Source organism: Narcine bancroftii, chromosome 5 (genome assembly GCF_036971445.1).
Source record: "Narcine bancroftii isolate sNarBan1 chromosome 5, sNarBan1.hap1, whole genome shotgun sequence".
NCBI lineage: Eukaryota > Metazoa > Chordata > Chondrichthyes > Torpediniformes > Narcinidae > Narcine > Narcine bancroftii.
The window spans coordinates 232,755,169-232,769,657 of NC_091473.1; the positions used below are offsets into that span (position 1 = coordinate 232,755,169).

The 14,489-nt window shown below is 39.6% G+C and overlaps 1 long non-coding RNA gene across 1 annotated transcript; it reads left to right on the plus strand.

The window, feature by feature from the left end:
• The first annotated feature begins 1,734 nt into the window (after nucleotides 1–1,734).
• Nucleotides 1,735–12,892, plus strand: LOC138762940 (uncharacterized). Its single transcript, XR_011357250.1, has 3 exons — nucleotides 1,735–1,902; nucleotides 2,240–2,358; nucleotides 11,069–12,892. It is a non-coding gene; the product is annotated as an uncharacterized lncRNA (long non-coding RNA).
• The last annotated feature ends 1,597 nt before the right edge of the window (nucleotides 12,893–14,489 follow it).

A 14,489-nucleotide genomic window follows, 5' to 3' on the forward strand; every position in this document is an offset into this window, starting at 1 on the left:
TGCAAAAGCTCTTGGTGCCTGATTGAAAATGAGTCATTACATCTTGATTTTCACATGCAAGAATTTTGCAATTTCATTTGAGTTGCTCTCATCCTTGTCCCTGAGTACAGAGATCAAAAACCATGCATCATAAATTTCAATTAATTGTTAGAAGCTTTAGAGAGGTATATCCTTTTCACCCACAGGATGTTAGGAGTCAGGAAGTCACTTCGAGAAAGGGGAGGTGGAGGTGGAAACCTGAAACGCCTTTAAGTTTGTTTGTACAGTTGAAAAAGCTGTGTGTACATATACCAAGTATTTGAAAGTGGATTCAACTTATCAGATCACAAGATATAGGAGCAGATGTAGGCCCGTTGGCCTATCGAATCTACTCTGCCACTCTATCTTGAGCTGACTAGTCTTCCCAGTCAGCCCAATTCCCCAGCCATCTCCTCTAACAATTAATTAATCAAATACCTGTCAATCTCTGATTGAAGAGCTCTTTTCTCACTGTCACAAACATGATGGGCTGAATGGCCTTCTGATGACCCCATGCTCATATTTGTCAAAATAGCCACTCGTTTAATTGTTCACTACAAGTAAAAGTTCCCGAACTCTTATGTAAATCCAGTCAATAGAGTAGCACTGTCTGAGATCTGCACTGTTGATGGTATTCCAGATGGTAAACCTAATTTTTTCAAAATTTCTATGAGATCCAGCAATCGTTCAGTAGTACTAAAAGAAGAATTTTCATCTCTTGCGATTTCAGGGTTCCTGTTCATTGTTTAAGTGCTGGAAAAAGTGTGTTTTTGTTTTGCTTATGCAATATGAAGTTCTAAAATGTAAAACATAAAGGAAAAATTTCAGGTCTGAAAATGTACTCATAAAACAAAATCCATTGTAACCTTGGAGAAGATACATTGTAAAAATTGTACAAGGTGGAGTGGATTTAAAAGACACCTTAAAATACTATATTATCAGTTTGATAATCAGATATTTATAGTAACCTGTTAATAGGAATCTTTGGATATCAAAGGCTTCTTGCCTTAACAGGACTTTCAACATAGATGTGATCTGAGATATCGAGTGCCAATGCTGTCAGATTCAATTAAGACAATGCATTAGTTTACATTTCAGTGTTTTTCTTGCAGAACATTAAAGCAAGTTTAACAAAAAAAAACAGGCTTTAATATCTGAACCACACCTATCTTCCCTCCACTTTTGAAATTTCTTCCCATTTTAAAAATTATTTAAAATTTTAGAGATGCTGTAAGGTAAAAAGCCCTTCCAGCCCACAAGCCTGTGCCACCCGAATGCACCATTTCATCTATTAACCCACACTATGTTATTTTTGGACAGTGGGAGGAAACCAGAGCCCCTGGAGGAAATGAGGAGAACATACAAACTTCATATAGACAATGCCAGATTGGAACCCAGATCCCTGGCACTGCAATAACATTGCTCTAACTGCTACACTGTGCTCTTTCTCCTTCTCCCTCCAAAGTGTCAACTTAATGCAGTTCCAAATCTAATAACCTAGTTTAAAACATATTTCATTTAGGAATTTTTTTAATGATGCCTTAATCTTTTGTTCCTCCCCCATCTGGAATACTGAAACATGTTTTACTGAAAAAGATTGCTAGAATTGCTCATTTTCCATGCAACCCATTTAGTCCATTGATAGAGTATCACTTTTCTTTTCAACCCATGGGACTAAGGGTACCAGCTGTGGCACATCTGACCATTAGAAATTTCAAACAACATTTAGCTCAACAACCTTCGAATTTTGCAGAGGCACTTGGCTGTGGTGATGGAGAGTGCTGTGGAATATTATCTGTTTCAAACAGGAAAAAGAGAGAAAATTGAAACTAATGTTGATTTCTGAAATTAGTGATAATGAAAAGCTAAAGGTTGACTAGAATGGTAATGGTATATATTGATTATATATGTGTGAGGAGGCATATTTAGTAATTTCTTTTATGATATATTATGGGTTTTTGTTTTTATTTTTCTTCTTTTCCTAAATGAATGCATCACATGTTTTATAATTACACATCAAGACTGGACTTGAAATGTCTGTAACAGAATCATTATCAGGGATGGATTAGTAATTACAAATGCATAGAACTTAAGTTTCATATACAGTATTCCATACTTTCATTGCCTTGTTTTACAAGCTATTAAGTATGAGCACAGAAGGAAATGAATTATTTGATTGAGTTATAATGTATGTATGCATTGAAATTCTTACTTGCTACAGCCAAACAGATACAAGAAAAAAATATAAATCCAACAGAGTGAAACATGAAAGTCTGCAGACACAGTGATTGTACACAGTAAGCTGGAGGAATTCAGCAGGTCTCGCAGCTTGCAAACGAGGTAAGGATATATAACCAACTTCCATCTATCAAAACTAGTCTTTATTAACAATGACTTATTTACCCATGGCTCCCCTTTTGACTTGGTGAAAAGACTTTCTATGTGGAGCAAATTGGAGGATAGCACTTCATATTCCATATGGGCACCGTCCAACCAGATGGCATCAACTTCTCCGCTTCCCGCTAGCACCCCCTCCCTGCCTTGTCGCTCTCCTTCCCCCATATCTATGTCTCTTTTCCTCTAGCTGTCTCTCTTTTTCTTTCCCTCCATCTCCTTTTCACCAGCTCTGCATTCACTGAGCCACCCCCTTCCTCTGATGAATTCTCTCCTTTCCTCTCCTATCCATGTCCTATTATCGCCTTTTAATAAAAAAAAATTTAGATATAGAGCACTGTGACAGGTAATTTCCACCCATGATTCCGTGCCACCCAATTTACATCCAATTTACCTATACCTCTGGCAAGTTTCGAACAGTGGGGGAAAACCGGAGCTCCTGGGGAAAACCCACGTAGCCACAGGGAGAACGTACAAATTCTTTGCAGACAGTGCAGCATTCAAACCCGGGTCCAGATCACCGGTGCTGTAAAGCTGTTGTGCTAACTGCTCCGTTAACCATGCCTGTTGGCCTGTGCTCCCCATACTGCCCTTTCTTGTTTTTGCCCTTTATCCTTTCTTAGTTTATCCTGTTGAGAATGACTGGTTTAGTGTTTGCTATGTCCTTTATTTTACATTTACATATTTGGTTCAATGACAATACATGAATTAACACCCTGAGGTTACTTTATCCAGTGACATGAATTAAATCCCTTACAATTCCTGGGAAATTTAAATGAATTAATTGAAAAATTAATTCTTTGGCTTGGCTTCGTGGACGAAGATTTATGGAGGGATATGTTCACGTCTGCTGCAGGCTCGTTGGTGACTGACAAGTTCGATGCAGGACAGGCAGGCACGGTTGCAGCGCTTGCAAGGGAAAATTGGTTGGTTGGAGTTGGGTGTTGGGTTGTTCCTCCTTTGTCTTTTGTCAGTGAGGTGGGCTCTGCGGTCTTCTTTAAAGGAGGTTGCTGCCCGCTGAATTGTGAGGCGCCAAGATGCACGGTTGGAGGCGATATCAGCCCACTGGCGGTGGTCAATGTAGCAGGCACCAAGAGATTTCTTTAAGCAGTCCTTGTACCCCTTCTTTGGTGCACCTCTGTCTCGGTGGCCAGTGGAGAGCTCGCCATATAACACAATCTTGGGAAGGCGATGGTCCTCCATTCTGGAGACGTGACCCACCCAGCGCAGCTGGGTCTTCAGCAGCATGGATTTGATGCTTGCGGACTCTGCCAGCTCGAGTACTTTGATGTTGGTGATGAAGTCATTCCAATGAATGTTGAGGATGGAGCAGAGACAGCGCTGATGGAAGCGTTCTAGGAGCCATAGGTGATGCCAGTAGAGGACCCATGATTCGGAGCCGAACAGGAACGTGGGTATGACAACGGCTCTGTACACACTGATCTTTGTGTGTTTCTTCAGGTGGTTGTTTTTCCAGACTCTTTTGTGTAGTCTTCCAAAGACGCTATTTGCCTTGGCGAGTCTGTTGTCTATCTCTTTGTTGATCCTTGCATCAGATGAAATGGTGCAGCCGAGGTAGGTAAATTGGTTGACCGTTTTGAGTTCTGTGTGGCCGATGGAGATGTGGTGGGGGGGGGTGGGGGAGGCTGGTGGTTATGGTGGGGAACTGGCTGATGGAGGACCTCAGTTTTCTTCAGTCTGACTTCCAGGCCAAACATTTTGGCAGTTTCCGCTGCCACGTCCCAGCTTGCTTGACCACGGCACACGAAAAATTAATAGAATATAAAGATTTGGTAATAAATCCAATGAAATATCTTTATTTAAAAACTCATCTGGTTCACTAATGTCCTGAGGAAAGATTGATTGCCATCCTTATTTGGTCTCCCTGATAGGTTCACTCTTACCTGGTAGGATAGCAATCATGAGCCATTTAGGGATGAACAATAATTTCTGGTCTTGTCGGAGACCATGAATCATGTAAAATACATTGAGAATATGAGGTACAAATGCAGAGTTCAAGATCAAGATTCAAGATTCCTTTATTGTCATGTAATAGGACAGAACCTGTAATATTCCACAAAATTCCCTTCTGCCTGCCGTAAGGCAAACAAAAAGTTCCATTAGCATTGCCCGGTGCCCCTTACAGTACAAGACAAAGATAAGCAAAAGAGTATCACTTCACAGAGTCACTGGCTGTCTGTGTATTCACCTTCAATGCTCCCACATTCTCTGCAGTCACATAGAATCCTGTCCAATCGATTGGCAACCCAACCTCCAGATCCAAATCTGTGACACAATCAGGAAGCACTCAGAGCCTTTCTTGCCCTCAGTACCTTTCGAATCCTGGTTCTGATATCTGGTTGCCATGAGCCAGTTTCCAGCTGTCTGCAGTCTGTGTGGGAACCCTAACTGCAAATCGCCCGCAGCCTGTGTAGATCCATCAGCCACTGAAACCCTCGAAGGTCGGCCACCATGGTCACCATCCTTTAGGACTGTCTCCTCCACCTCGCCTTCTCAATGGGGGCTGGGAGTATTCTCCCTCATCTGGTGCCCTGCACCAGTCCATTGGTCTCTGGAATCTGCAAACCACTCATGGCCTCTGCCGAGCACAGGCACCACTATCCTGGTCACAGACGCCATGTTTGCAGGAGTTTATTTATAAACCCCATCGACTCCTTAAACAGGCCACTTAACACCTGTATGCAGCCACCGGTATTGGGACAGGATTATTGAACTGTCCGTTTTCAGGTCTCTGGGGTCCATATCAGTAGCAACACTGCCGTTACAGCAACTCTGGCAGCTTCACCAACTTTTTGTTCTTAATCCATCTGACAGGTGTATAACACAACTCCAGAAATCAAATAAATTATTAATAACAAAAGGTAAACATTTTCTGTAAATGTTTAGATGGAAAATAGTGTAATCGGTATTAAATAACGGAACCTTTTTATAAATAGTTCTCTGTAAGTCCAAAGATCAATTGGTACAGGAAATTTCAGTGTTTCTGTTGATTTCCCCTATACCCTAAAAACCTACATGTAAAAAAAAGCAAACTTCTTCTGTTAAAGTTAAATAAACTGAATTAATCTTGCTAAACCTTTTTTTAAATTTTAATTTTAATAAAGTTAGACATAATAAGACCTTTCAGCCCTTGAGCCAATTACATTCAGTATGTTTTGAATGCCGGGAGGAAACCAGAACCTTGGGGAAAATCGACGCAGACCCGTGGAGAATGAACAAGCGACTTACAGATAGTGTGGGATGAGGACCCAAGTCCCGATCGCTGGCTCTGTACTAACTGCTATGCTAAACGTGCTGCCCTTTTGAAAAGTAAAGCCACAAAACAGCATTGTAGCACTTCTTGAATAAACTCAAACGAGGCTATGACCCTACTGATTTTTAACCACTTCCCCCCTCTTCCGCCTGTGTTGCATAAGCAACTTAACATGTAGAATGCCATTCTGACCAAAGAATTATTTCATTCCTTGTGTATGTGCCACATCGCAAACAATTCATCTATGTAATCTCCTGCAGGAAATTTAGGTAATAATTAAGCCAAACATATTTTTTTCTTTTTATTTGATCTTGTGAAATTCTGTCCAGTGCCTTCCTGCCTTAGACCATGTAACATGAAATATTTAATCATCAGGCAAAACACCAAAATCTGCAGACATTGTGGTTGAAGTAAAAAAGCAAAGCTGGAGAAACTCAACAAGTCAAGTAGTGTCCTTTATAGAATAAAGGTAAAAATACATGACCGACGTTTTGGACTTGAGCCCTTCATCAAGGGATGGAAAAATGTCTGCAGACGTTCGAACAGAAGAGTGGTGGAGGGGGAGGGGTGGTTGCAAAAGCAAGAGGTGATAGGTGGAGAAGGGAGGGAGGGATCAGCCGCGATCCATAATTAGTTGAAAAATAAAATCTAGTTCCCAATTTTATAAACAAAATTAATTAACGATGAGAAGAAAAAAGTAAAATTTATCTTCCTCAAAGCAAATACTATTTAATGAACTAAAATACAAAACTTGAAGATGCTGGAACTTGAGCAAAGATTTAGAAACTGGAGGGAACCGATGGATCAGTGTCAGTCAATGTCTCAAGTCAAGAGCCTTTATTGAGAAGGAAGAGATGATTCCAAGGTGAGAGTTGGAGGGAGATAGGAAAAAATGTTAAAGAGAAAAGTAAAAAGAGGAGTAGGTAAAGAAGGGATGGGAACAGTGGAACAAGACAGTGGGGAGTTACTTAAAATTAGAATAATCAATGTTCATGGTGGTGGGTTTAAAGGAGGCCAGTAGGAATAAACGTGTTCCTCAAGTTGGCTTCACCCTATAGAATAGAAGCGCCAGAGGACAGACATGTCTCTATGGGAATGGGAAGGGGAATTAATTTAGACATACAGCATTGTGACAAGCCCTTCCGGCCTATGACTCCGTGCTACCCAAATATCCCAATAAACCTACAACCCCCATACGTTTTGAAAGGTAGGAGGAAACTGGAGCACCAGGAGGAAACCCTCACAGACATGGAGAGAATGTACCAACTCCTTACAGACAGTGATTACACTGGTGCTGCAATAGCGTTGCACTAGCCGCTACACTAAACATGCCACCCTAATACACAACTTGCATTATTCATGGTTTTCAACATTTATAAAACTTGGAGTGCATTCCAGAAATATTTCTTGGTAAGTGGAAATGAGATGTAAACAAAGTAAAGAAATGGCCATGTTGAACTATATGACTATAAATATTAATGGAATACATAACCAAATCAAAAGGAAGAGGCTATTAAATTTACTGAAAAAAGAAAAAGTAGATATAGCATTCGTGCAGGAAATGCATCTAACTCAAGTGGAACACAAGAAATTAAGGAGAGACTGGGTAGGGCACGTAACGGTAGCATCATATAACTCAAAAGCCAGAGGTGTAGCTATATTAATCAATAAAAATGTACCAATCAAAATAGAGGAGGTAATAATAGATCCAGCAGGGAGATACGTAATGTTAAAATGTCAGATATATTCAGAACTCCGGAATTTGGTCAATATATATGCACCTAATGAAGAGGATCAAAAGTCTTTGCAAGATATTTTTTTGAAGATTGTAGATACGCAGGGGAATATATTGATAGGAGGGGACTTTAACCTTAATTTGGATTCAAAGATGGATAAAACTGGACAAAATATTAGCAGAAAGAACAAAGTAGACAAATTTATGATTAAATCAATGCAGGAAATGCAACTTTTGGATATATAGAGGAGACAACACCCAAAGGAGAAGGAATACTCATATTATTCGAGTAGACACAAAACATACTCAAGGATTGACCTGTTCCTGTTGTCAGCCTATATCCAAGGGAGAGTTAGGAAAACAGAATATAAAGCTAGATTGTTATCAGATCACTCACCCCTGTTATTAGCAATAGAACTGGAGGACATCCCACCAAGAACATATAGATGGAGATTAAACTCCATGCTACTTAAAAGGCAGGATTTTAGAGAATTTATTAAGCACCAAATTAAAATGTACTTTGAAATAAATATGGAATCAGTGAAAGACAAATTTATATTATGGGATGCAATGAAAGCTTTCATGAGAGGGCAGATAACAAGTTATGTAACTAAGATGAAGAAGGACTACAATCAGGAAATAGAACAGCTGGAAAAGGAAATAGTAAGTATAGAAAAAGAACTAGCAACAAAGGAAGATACAACAAAAAGAAGAGAATTGGCGGACAAATGTATAAGATGGAGAAGAATATAATGAAAATAAAGCAGAAGTATTATGAGCTAGGAGAAAAAAAACGCACAAAATACTGGTTTGGCAGCTTAAAACGGAACAAGCTAAAAGAACTGTATTGGCATCAAGGAAAAAGGACAAACAAATTGCATATAACCCAACAGAGATCAATGAAAACTTTAAGGAATTCTACGAGCAATTATACCGAACTGAGAACAAAGGGAAAGAAGACAAAGTAGATGAGTTTCTAGCTAAAACTGAACTACCGAAATTGCAAGAAGAGCAGCAAAACAAATTAATAAAACCATTTGAAATAGAGGAAATACAAGATATATTAAAAAAGCTACCGAACAATAAAATGCCTGGAGAGGACGGACTCCCAATAGAATTCTATAAAACATTTAAAGACTTATTAATTTCTCCTCTCCTGGAAGTAATGTACCAAATTGAAGAAACACAAAACATGCCTGATTCATATAAAACAGCAATAATTACAGTAATACCAAAGATGGGGAAAGATCCACTAACACTAGCATCGTATAGACCAATAAGTCTACTTAACTCAGATTATAAGATAATAGCAAAACTAGATTGGCCGACTGTGTACCAAAAATAGTAAAACTAGATCAAATTGGATTTATTAAGAAAAGACGAACAATGGGCAATATCTGTAAGTTCATTAAATTAATCCATGCAGTACAAAGAAATAAGACACCAACAGTGGTGGTTGCTTTAGATGCAGAGAAAGCCTTTGACAGGGTAGAATGGAATTATTTGTTCAAAGTACTACAGAAGTTCAACCTACCAGAGAAATATATTAATTGGATTAAAGCATTATATAAGGGACCATTGGCAAAGGTGACAGTAAATGGATATATATCGAACCAATTTAAATTAAGCAGGTCAACTAGGCAGGGATGTCCACTATCTCCCTCACTGTTTGCTTTAGCAATAGAACCATTGGCAGAACTGATAACAGAAAATAAAAAAAGGGATAAAAATAAAAGAGAAGGAATATAAAATCAGTCTATTTGCAGATGACATCATAGTATACTTAACAGAACCAGAAATATCAATAAAAGAATTACATAAGAAATTGAAGGAATATGGAGAAATATCGGAGTACAAGATCAATGCAAATAAAAATGAAGCAATGCCAATGAATAATGCATATTTCACAAAGTTTAAGAAAGAATCACCATTTAAATGGCAAACACAAAAGCAATCTGATACCTAGGTATTAGACTAGATAATAATCTAGGCCATCTATACAAATTAAATTATCAGCCATTTAATGAAGAAATTACAAGATGACTTAGAACATTGGAAAGATTTACCACTAACACTGATAGGAAGGGTAAATTGCATTAAAATTAATATCTTCCCAGGATACAATACCTATTTCAATCATTACCAATTCCCTTAACAGAGAAATTCTTCAATGAGCTAAAGAAACTAATAAGGAAATTCTTATGGAAAGGGGGAAACCGAGGATAGTGCTAGATAAATTAACAGAATGGTACAAATAAGGGGGCTTACAGCTACCAAACTTTAAGAATTATTATAGAGCAGTACAATTAAGATATCTGTCAGATTTTTATCAAACAAGGGAAAAGCCAGATTGGACCAGGTTAGAGTTAGATAAAATAGGGGAGAAGGTATCAGAACATATACTTTATAAATGGGATGAAAAACTGGTGCAATATAGAAGCTCACCAGTACTGCACCATCTGCTCAACATTTGGAAGAAGATTCACGTAGAAAGGAAAAAAAAACAAATTACCAACTACCAAAATTATTATTGACGCAAAATCAACTAATCCCTTTCACAATAGATAACCTTTCCTTTAGAGAATGGGAGAGAAAATGGATTAAAAGAATAGAAAATTGTTTTTTTGGGAAATAATTTATTATCTTTTGAACAAATGAAGTACAAATATGGAATAACTCGTGGTACAATGTTTGCATACCACCAACTGAAAACCTACTTAAAGGAAGCAGGCTGAGATTACCAGAAGGAAGCAGCTTTGAATATGTGATTACAGACACAATGATAATTAAAAGATTTATAACAAACATGTACATCAAGATGCAAGGGAAAGACAATGATGAAATAAGCTGTAAACCCAAACAAATGTGGGAACAAGATCTAAACATAATGATAAAAAATGAAATATGGGTAAAGCTATGCTCCGGAACTATGAGAAATACAATAAACACAAGGTAACGTATGATACAATATAATTGGTTACACAGGCTATATATCACGCCCCAAAAGTTAAATAAATGGGACCCAACAGTATCAGATAGATGTTTTTTGCTGTAAGAAGGAAGTGGGAACAACAGTACATGCAATTTGGGCATGTGAGAAAGTGGAAAAGTTTTGGGAAGATCTAAATCAAGTATTAAATAAAATCACAAAAGGCAACATACAAAAAAATCCAGAGATCTTTCTTCTAAGTAATATAAGAAGTAAAGAATTAGGCCTCAAACTGGATGAAGCACAAAACAGATTTATTATGATAGCCTTAGCTGTAGCAAAAAAAATGTATAATGTCCACCTGGAAATCAGAAGAGAGCCTGAGAGTACAGCAATGGTACATAGAAATGAATAAGTGTATTCCATTGGAAAAAATAACGTATAATTTAAAAAATAAAGTCACATTATTCGAACAAATTTTGGAACCGTACATGGAACACAACAGAGAGGGCCTACTGCGGACCCCCTAAAATGATAGAATAAGAAGAAAACGAAATGAACTGACTCAGTGTGTAAAAGTAGATGACACAATTTTCTTGTTTATTTTCATTGTGTGATGACATTGTTTAATGGGCTTATTGTATTGTGGAAAGAGACTGGTCGTGTTATGTAGACATAGTATTGTGCTTGTTCTCATTGACTTCCAATCCCTTTTCAGTGCCAACTGCTGAGTCCAAGAATCCACCCTGCTCCAGCTTCCTCAACAACCCTTGAGGCTAGAGCTGGATGAGGTCCTTACCCGGGAAGAGACATATAAGGCAATTGAACAACTGAAAAGTGGCAAAGCAGCAGGTATGGATGAAATCCCCCCAGAGGTCTGGAAGGCTGGCGGCAAAGCTCTGCATACCAAACTGCATGAGTTTTTTATGCTCTGCTGGGACCAAGGAAAGCTGCCTCAGGACTTTGTGATGCCATCATCATCACCCTGTACAAAAACAAAGGCGAGAAATCAGACTGCTCAAACTACAGGGGAATCACGCTGCTCTCCATTGCAGGCAAAATCTTCGCTAGGATTCTCCTTAATAGACTAATACCTAGTGTCGCCGAAAATGTCCTTTTGCACAAACAGAGGAACTATTGACATGGTCTTTGCCCTCAGACAGCTCCAAGAAAAGTGCAGAGAACAAAACAAAGGACTCTACATCACCTTTGTTGACCTCACCAAAGCCTTTGACACCGTGAGCAGGAAAGGGCTTTGGCAAATACTAGAGCGCCTCGGATGCCCCCCCCCAAGTTCCTCAACACGGTTATCCAACTGCACGAAAACCAACAAGGTCTCCATTGACAACGGCGTGAAGCAAGGCTGTGTCCTCGCACCAACCCTCTTTACTAACTTCTTCAGCATGATGCTGAAACAAGCCAATAAAGACCTCAACAATGAAGACGCTGTTTACATCCGGTACCACACGGATGGCAGTCTCTTCAATCTGAGGTGCCTGCAAGCTCACACCAAGACACAAGAGCAACTTGTCCGTGAACTACTCTTTGCAGACGATGCCGCTTTAGTTGCCCATTCAGAGCCAGCTCTCCAGCGCATGATGTCGTGTTTTGCGGAAACTGCCAAAATGTTTGGCCTGGAAGTCAGCCTGAAGAGAACTAAGGTCCTCCATCAGCCAGCTCCCCACCATGACCACCAGCCCCCCACATCTCCATCGGGCACACTGAGCTCAAAACGGTCAACCAGTTTACCTTCGTCGGCTGCACCATTTCATCTGATGCAAGGATCGACAAAGAGATAGACAACAGACTCACCAAGGCAAATAGCGCCTTTGGAAGACTACACAAAAGAGTCTGGAAAAACAACCACCTGAAGAAACACACAAAGATCAGCGTGTACAGAGCCATTATCATACCCATGCTCCTGTTCAGCTCTGAATCATGAGTCCTCTACCGGCATCACCTACGGCTCCTAGAACGCTTCCATCAGCGCTGTCTCCGCTCCATCCTCAACATTCATTGGAATGACTTCATCACCAACATCAAAGTACTTGAGCTCGCAGTCCGCAAGCATCGAATCCATGCTGCTAAAGACCCAACTGCGCTGGGTGGGTCACGTCTCCAGAATGGAGGACCATCGCCTTCCCAAGATCGTGTTCTATGGCGAGCTCTCCACTGGCCACCGAGATAGATGTGCACCAAAGAAGAGGTACAAGGACTGCTTAAAGAAATCTCTTGGTGCCTGCCACATTGACCACTGCTAGTGGGCTGATATCGCCTCCAACCGTGCATCTTGGCACCTCACAATTCGACGGGCAGCAACCTCCTTTGAAGAAGACCGCAGAGCCCACCTCACTGACAAAAGACAAAGGAGGAAAAACCCAACACCCAACCCCAACCAACCAATTTTCCCTTGCAAGCGCTGCAACCGTACCTGCCTGTCCTGCATCGAACTTGTCAGTCACCAACGAGCCTGCAGCAGATGTGGACATAACCCTCCATAAATCTTCATCCGCAAAGCCAAGCCAAAGAAAGATTGTATATTTTGAACGTTTAGCAGGTCGGGAGGGGGGTGGGAAGAAGGGAGGGAATGGAGGGGGGAAAAATGGGAGAAAATGCCACTGTGTATATTCAAGAGGGAAATGTTTGTGTGTATTTTGGTTAATATAGTGTATAGTGTGAAAATTTTTTAAAAATTTTAAAAAATAGAAAGATTTCTTGGTCTAGAATTTTCATTATTCTTTTCAAATTGACAGCCTATTCTCAGAATGGTTGAAGCTGTTCAAGGCCATTTTTGTATGTGCTTTCCAAAAAAAAACCCCAGAATTTTAGAAACATGCTTGAAGTGGCCTTGAAAAACTACAAAGTATTCAATTCTGGTTTATCTTGGCAAGTTCTAATCATGTATCACAGGTTTCCTGTGGAATATTCAGAGCATAATATGCAATAAGTAGGTCAGGATGTGATTAGCTTCCAAGACATACCAAGGTTTTCTTCTCCATTCCTAGTGATGTTTTTCTTAGAAACTTTTCATCAAACATGATTACTCTAGGGCAGTGGTTGGCATCAGTTGTGTTGTTTTGATACTCCTATTGTTCACTGTGCAGTGTTCTGCATTGAATAATAATTCTGGATCTCATAATAACTTCTCCAAGATATAAAACCATTCAGCAAGATCATGGGAATCGTGATCATTTGCTGTTCCATTCCTAAAATTCAAAAGGCAGGCATTTTTTTGGTATTTGTATATTTACCACAATAATATTAATAACAATATTCCCCTGGATCCCCTAGTTTCTTATTACTTTGCCAAGATTGCACATCAGTCACTCTAAATGAGTCCCAGTGTCTAAGTTTAAGTTTACTTGTCACGTTATACCTGGCGCACTGACAAGGGTCCTTCTGTGAGCAGTCCAACAGGTTAACACTCACAATCATACAGCTGTATAACATCAAAGAACAAGAGAACATTTATACTATAGACCTCACAATAGCATTTGGAAGTTACCTTTGGTACGCAAGCAGATCATGGAGCAATGTGAAAACAACATGGTTATTGTTGTGGGCGATTTTAACTTCCCCAGTATTGACTGGGGCTGCTTTCATGCCAGGACCTCAGATGGGGCAGAATTTGGTTGTTCCATCCAGGAGGGTTTCTTAACCTTTTGGACTCTGGCCATTTTTAATCTTTCATTATACATACTCCAGACTGGGTCTCTGGGTAAACTACGGTACGAACACCAGTACAAACCAAGTGGTGGCTGGGTATGAAATCAGTCCTTGAAAGCAGGGAAATGGAGTATATGCACTTGTTGTTTGTTCATGAAAACCATGATATGGAGTATATGAACCTGTTAGTCATCTGTGAAAACTGAGTCCAAAGAATTAAAATGACATGCATGCGATTAAAAAGGAACAATGCTTGAGAAAGTCACAGGTCCAACAGATACATAATCAATGTTTTGGGGTTGAATCCTTCATGTTATGAAGGTAAGCATATATTGATGAAGGACTCAAGGTTGAAATATTGGTTATGTGTCTTTACCTTTGCTATATAAAGTACACTGTTGGACCTGCTGAGTTCCTTCAGTATTGTGTCTTTACTTCAATCACAGAGTCTGCAGATTTTAATGTTTTACTTC